Below are 7844 nucleotides of genomic sequence, written 5' to 3'. Positions count from 1 at the left end.
CTCTTTTCTAAGTTTGGCCATCTCTTTGTCCTTTCAATTTCAGTTCTTAAACTTATCAATCAATCCTTTCATTTATGTGATAGGCTTGCATTTAAAATAAACATTTACCAAAAATTAAATGTATCTTATATTATTAGATATATTATTATAAAACATGTTTTAATTAAGGAGTTATTGATACTTCAAGTGCAAAATAATGATATAAAATATTGATAAAAACATGCTTTTAAGTACTAATCACATTATCGAGAAGCCTTTGATCTATGCTATTTATTAATGAAAGTAGTTTTTCTTACTAGCCAAAGAAGGAGATTGGGTCTTAATAATGTTTTTTTTTAGCACTGCTTATGTTATTGACCATTATTATTCATATTGTTTATCTAATGATGTTTAAATAAAGGGCTTGAAACAGATGTCATAGTTATTGTCATATATAATGGTGTAGGGCTATTGTTTTTAGATTTCACTATTGTTGTGCATAACGAAAAAGAGAGAGAGGAAAGGCTATCATGGTTCAGATTTAAACTAATATGATAAAGAATTGTTGACTTGTCATTACTTAGAAGAAAAAAGAAGAACACTATTGGTTGAGTTTTTGATGAAGATGTGAAAGACAATAAGAAGAGAAGAAGGTTTAGGTTGATATGGTGAAAGGTTGCTAGCTTTTTGATGGTAGAAAGAGAGAGAATGACAATATTGTTAGGTTTTGTTTGGTTGATTACAAGAAGAGAAAGGGAGAGTGGCTGCTAAATGACAATATTAATAGGGTTTTTTTTGGTCGATTTTAAAAATAAAAAGGGAGAGTTGTTGTTACTTTTATTATTTTTTCCACTTATTTTCTCTCTCTCTCTGTTTTTTTTTTTAATCTCCACTTTTTAGTATGGTTTCTCTTACTTGAACTATTTTATATATAACATCCACTTTTGTTGTTGATGCTTTTATATATATAAATCTATAAAAACTAGGGGTAAATTTTGTTATAACTTGTGTTTTAATAAGGTTACAAGTTTTTACCTTGATTATTTACTCTTTTATAAGCATAAAAATTTAGAACTTGTCCAAATATTTTGGTAAATAGGCATAGATTAACATGTTCAATTGAGCTTGTTCTAAAATTTAGAAATTTATATGTGTAAGGATTGAATACAACTATAGTCATGTACTTTCTATTTAAACATTAAAGATAAGCAATTGTTTTTTGTGAAGAACTAAATATGTCAACTAACACCAACTCTAATAGTTAGAGAAGTCATGTTTGTCTTGTCTTTCTTTACTAATACAATATCTTCTAATATTCAACTGGAAAATTTGTATAACATTGAGCTTTCAAAGAAATTGTATCGTCTTCTAACATGATCAATATAAAAAGGTATGTTTTCATCCTAATATGATTAAATACATGCCAAAAAATAGTGATTTGACAAGATTGAAATGAAGAAGTAAGAAGTTGAGTAGAAGAAAGCTAAAAATGTCCAAGTTATTAAAACAAAAAGGGTGTTTGAGGAAACATTTATTCATTATCCACATGGAAGCGTGATGTGCGGTCAATGAGTCGTTAATTTTACCAATCTTATCCATTTTGGTCCTTTAACTTTTTCACTTATCATTTTGATCCTTCATCATCAACTTGAACAATCTTCTAGGCTTTCTTTATGTGTATCTTCTTATATATATTTTTTTAATTTTTTATGGGGTCAAAAATAGATAACAACATTCATCTGACTATAAGGTATTTGAACATATACCTATTAAGTATGAATATCTTGAGCGATCGTATGTTAAAGACTTAGCTGGATAATTGATATGACTAAATTTGATTTATATTTATTATAATAAGCTTGAAAGTTTCCACCTTAATTTTTACTTTTATATAAATATAAAAATTTAAGACTTCTCCTTTAAGTATTTTGTAAATAGGCATAAATTGTCAAGTTCTATTAAGCTTATCTTGAAGTTACGTAATTTGTTCATGTAAAAACTTCATAGAAATATAATTGATGTAGTTTTTATTTGGATTACAAGGATAAACTGTTTTCTCTTAAAATAATTGAATATATTGATTGACACTGGCTATAATATTTAAAGAAGTCATGTTCATTTTGTCTTCCTATACTAATATGAATATCTTTCAATCTTTATCTGATAAATTTGTGTTGTACTAAAAAGATTGATGGTCGAACATACTTTTAGACTGTTGAAGGACCTTTGGTTGATAAGTAAGTTAAGTAACCATTCCTTGTCTTGAAAAATAGTGTCGTGGTTGTGAAAGATAATTAGTTGGCCATAAAATTGGTTAACAAAGCTTATTACTTGACCCTCTAGTTGACCAATAATCATGAAATTAAAGATATGGTTTGAAGGGTATGAATGAGCTACAAAAGATAATTTAGATGAGTAGATATTCGTAGATGAGATAAAAAAGAAGAAGAATAATAAGTAGAGATTTAAAGATGAATCCATAAAAAAAGAAGAATAATAAGTAGAGATAAGTAGAGATTTAAAGATGAATCCATACATCAGAGTAGATTCTTTATCTTGACATTATTATGTCCAACCGAGTATGTCATTAAATATGTTACCAATTAATTTTTTCTTTCCTCCAAGGAGCTGGATGGAATATTTAGGACTTAACCTATAAAGATGCGATCACAACTTCACAATCAAACCGATACAAGTTTCACATACATATAGTTAAAGTAAAAATTGGATAAAAAAAGATCAAATGAGAGATTCGGGTTCTATAAAAAATTTAGTAAACCAAGAGGTTTAAATCAAACAGGTTTATTAAGGTTTTAAGATAGAAAAACCTAATAAACTATATATAAAAAAAATTAGTATAGAAAACTTATAAAAACTAAGTTCACCAAATCTTCGAGCGTGAAGGTTTCTTTAAACGTGATCAATTAATCACATCTTTTGGCTCAATAATAGCCCCGTGATGAATTTTTCAAACCTTCATGTGTAAATGAATATTTTTCTATGATCAAGTTAGCTAATTTTTCTTACTCGATGCTAGTCTTAAAGATGGTTGAGATTTTGGTCATATCATGGTCAAGCATGCCAAAAAATTTAGTATAGTAGCTTTCATGATTATGGTTGAGTTAACTAAAACTTCTAGCATAATGCTTTCTATGGTTATAGTGACTGAATCTTTCTCAATAGATTGAGTAAAGTCTTTCTTCATATATAAAGATAGTATAATTCTTTTATATATCGTTAATTTACTAGCTAAAAATATATAAAAAATGTCTTCTTAGGAAAAATTTAATTTATTCTTCTTAAGATTTGGGATAAATCAGTTTCTTTTTTGAAAGCTTCAATTTTATCAATGTTTTCCTTTAATTGTTGTGTTAAGTAATGAAATATTACTCAATTTTTTCAAGAAAAAGAATATGAAAAATAAATTTTATTTTCAAATATATTATTTTTATAAATTGAAGAAAAAAGGTGTTTTTTTTCATTTTACTACAATAAAACTTCAACTTGTAAAGCATGTAAAAGATAATATCTAAATGTTTCCACTCACTAACTAAGAAAAGCAAAACATTCTATACTTGTTTTTTTAGCTTAATGAATTGTTTTTTTATACAAAAATAACCTTCTACCCTTAGTCTTATGAAAATTATATTATATATACATATTCTTATCATCTTTACTCTTCTTTTCTTATCTTTTATGATTAAGCAACCATTTATCACTATTCTCTGCTGACTATTTTGATACTCCTAAAAATGATAAAAAATCTCTAAAGAACTCCTATATATGGTTATTAACTGAACATTATGAATCTAATCAAACTGATGCAAACTTGGAGGGAAAGAATTCCAGAACCCACAATCAAGATTGTACAAAACCCAAGAAACCTAGACCAATAAAACGTAGTTATTGGACAAAAACTCAAACTCGTTGATTATAAAGAATCAAGAAATAGAATTATAAGGGTAAACCACAAAGAAGTAATATTTGATAAGTTTTGAAGAGTTAAAGGAAAAACCAAGAGTATGAGCAACGTTGCACACATAATAATATATCTGAAATAAAAAAAAATTCCCAAAAACCTAAATACAAGATAAATAACCTTATCTATACTAAGTAAAACATCATAAAAAATAACAAAATAACAAAAAATTTCTAAATAAAAATACGAAAAAAAATTCTAAATCAACTAGAAAAATATTATAAATCCTAAACAACAACTTTTATACCTTATCGGAATTTTTTTCTAATGCCTGATTGCTGTGAAATTCTAACTCTATAAGAAACAAAGCCTTTTTAACATTCCAAGTGTTTTTCAGCTTCACTCAACGATCAGATCAAAAGCTATTTCTATTAACTTAAAATTATATATTGGAAAAATAAACCTAATATGTTGCCTCAAGCCTAAGAACCAACTCCTTCCTTTGTATGAATTTTATTAATTAAAGTCTGATCATCTTTTTTATATATAATCTTGATGCTTAACTTGACTCAAATATCTTGAATTAGCCCGTTAAATGTTTCTTTAATCTTTTGGTTTTTTATCTTGTAATTGACTTAATTAACACATCTAATGAATTCTTTGATTTGATAATACTCATTAATTTTCCTCAATAAAACAAACCATTTATTTGTAATATAAAGGGCTTGTACATAAAATGATTTTATTCACATATTTTTTTTTCCTAACAAGTAGTTTCTCGTGCTGCTAGGTGATCAATGGGCACATGTAAACATTATAATAATAATTATTTAATTTATTTATTTACAATGGTGTTACTTAGATATATATTATTATTATGGTATTAACATAGTGCAAGAAAGCTTTCAGATAGATATCTCAATAACAACAAATGAGTTTTGTTAGAGAAATCATTATGGATCAACAATGGAATGATTATAATAATTATAATGGCTTTCATTAAGAATTTTATTATACCTTAATTAATATAAGAATACAATCAAATTTTATTATTAATAGACACTCTAACAGTGAAAATCTCTTTTATTATTATGTTTATTCTTGTATTTCATTCAATTTGATTAGGTGAAAAAAATTTCTCTCAAGAAAATGGTAAATAAATAATAATCGACAATACCCTTAAGATGAGAACAAATATTATATGTTTATGTCAACATGTAAAGAATATCTTGGGAAACAAAATTTCATCTAATCATGAATTTAATTTTGTCATTTTTCTTCAAACAAAAAAAATAATTTGTAAAGATATTTTTTAGTTTCCTAAGTTGAAAAAATGTTTTGAAACATAAACAATTTTTCTTATTTTTTATTGAAATATAAAAAATAAAATAAAAAAATAAAAAATATTACAAGAACCCGCCCTCTTTCCTAAAGAGAAATGGCTTTGGTTTTAAAAGAGGAAAAATGTATGAGATTTGTGTTAAATGTAAAGGAGTCATCACCTAGTGTTGTAGTCATTTAGAACCCTAATTGGTCTTTTAGAATTTAAGGTAAATGATTGATTATATTAAAGGAAAGATATTCTAACTCTAAAACATTCTATATGAGGTAAGTTGCATTACAAATTGTTTTCTATTTCTAATAGGTCAGTTGTGCCTAATATATTAGTTGTCTATCTATATGGGTCAAAAACGAATCTACTAAAATTAGTTAAATTATGAGTGGATGTTTGAACTTATCCATTCTAGAGTTTAAGTTATCTTTGTAACTCTTTATTGCTACTATTTATTAAGTTTGATAACAATTGATAAATTGACATATCTACAACCAACTACTCTTGATAAAAACTTATGACCAGAAATAGTCAATCAAGTTATATCAATTAATAATTAGATAGGCTTATGTTGGGCTCATTAAACCCAGCTCTAATCCTAAAAAGAGTGGTTGCAAAACATTTTGTTTATGGAATAGTGGGTCATGGATAATGACTTGTTAAAGTTTGTTTATCCTATAGTATCAAGATTCATTTATAATTTTTTTAAATAAAAGTTCTATACCCTAGTCTTGAACATCCAAATTGTGTCATCATAGGTTTATCCATTTAGAAGTAGGATTTAGTAGCATAAATGTCCTTTTTTTTTTACTTGATTTGGACAATAATACCTATGAATTCATTTGACATAAGTTATGTTGCAATGCTTAACTATCACAATGAAGTTTTAGTTTAATAGTGTTACCCTGAATCATTATTTTATACATATTGGTTGGCAAGACTCATGTATGTACAAAAACTATAAATAGACAACTTTATTCTAATTTTATTACTTTTACTTTTTACCTTGATTATTGGTATATATTTTTTAGACTTATTAAAGAAATTAATACCTTTAATTGACACATGAGTGCTATTAATGAATATTATACTCAAAGGCTAATAAGTTTTAAAGAATCATTTTTTTAGTTTGAAAGCAAAGGGAATGAAGTGTTACTCCTCATTAATATTCAAGGAAATAACTTATTAAAAGTTTATTTATCCTAAACACTTTAAGTGAATAATGAAAAAAAATACTAAATTTTAACACAATTTTAAAAAGAGAGGTTTTTTAAATGGTTGTAATGTCGGCCCATATAGGCTTTTTAATGTGGGTTGAAACCCGGTGGGCCTTGTAAACTTGTTCCAAGGCCCAAGAATGCATGCATGACTAGTTTTGAGTGTTTGTCGAAAACTAAGGGAAGTAACTGGCAGCTTTTACTACTTTAATAGTTTTATTTTTAAAATAAATACATAATGTTATGACAATGTTTTACTACTTTAATAGTTTTATTTTTAAAATAAATACATAATGTTATGACAATGTAAGAATGATAAAAAAACACATCAAAATACAAGATGAGAGTTGAAATAAGTCTTAGCCAATATGTATATAAAGATATAAAACTCGACATAAAAAGAACGTTAAAAGGATAGAACTTGGTAATATATAGGTTTTTTAGAAGATTTGCTTTTATTTGGTTTTTTGCAACTAACAACTCTACTACTTCGATAATTTTATATGTAAATAAATACATAATGTTATAACAGTGTAAGAATGACCAAGAACACATCAAAATACAAGATGAGAGTTGAAATAAGTCTTAGCCAGCATACACATAAATATATAAAACTTGACATAAAAATAACTTTAAAAGGATTGATCTTGGTAATAGATAGGTCTTTTAGAAGACATGTTTTGGTTTGGTTTTTTGCAACTGCACATAAAGATATAAAACTTGACATAAAAACAAAATTAAAAGGATCAAACTTGGTAATGGATAAGTCTTTTAGAAGACTTGCTTTAGTTTGGTTTTTTGCAATTAGTAACTCCACTACTGTGATAGTTTTATATTTGAAATAAATACACAACATTATGACAATGTAAGAATGACCAAAAATACATCAAAATACAAGATGAGAGATGAAATGGGTCTTAACCAGTATGCATAGAAAAGATATAAAACTTGACATAAAAACAAATTTAAAATGATCGAACTTGATAATAAATAGGTCTTTTAAAATACCTGTTTTGGTTTTGTTTTTTGCAATTGCACATAAAGATATAAAACTTGACATAAAAGCAATATTAAAACGATCAAACTTAGTGATAGGTAGGTCTTTTAAAAGATTTGCTTCGATTTGATTTTTTGCAGTAACAACTCCACTACTTTGATAATTGTATATTTAAAATAAATACACAACGTTATGACAATGTAAGAATGACCAAGAATACATCAAAATACAATATGAGAGTTGAAATGGTTCTTAGCCAGCATTTTATATTTAAAATAAATACATAATGACACGACGAAAAGATTGATGTCTTCTCCCAAGTGCAGGAGTGTCGAAGTAATAAATAACCCGGCAAGACCGGGGTCGAACCACAGGGAGGTTAATTATACAAATTATAAA

The sequence above is a fragment of the Populus euphratica genome, unplaced genomic scaffold (genome assembly GCF_000495115.2).
Source record: "Populus euphratica unplaced genomic scaffold, PopEup_1.0 scaffold125.1, whole genome shotgun sequence".
Taxonomy (NCBI): Eukaryota; Viridiplantae; Streptophyta; class Magnoliopsida; order Malpighiales; family Salicaceae; genus Populus; species Populus euphratica.
The sequence above is the reverse complement of the archived record's forward strand: the minus strand, read 5'-3'. Positions refer to the sequence as shown.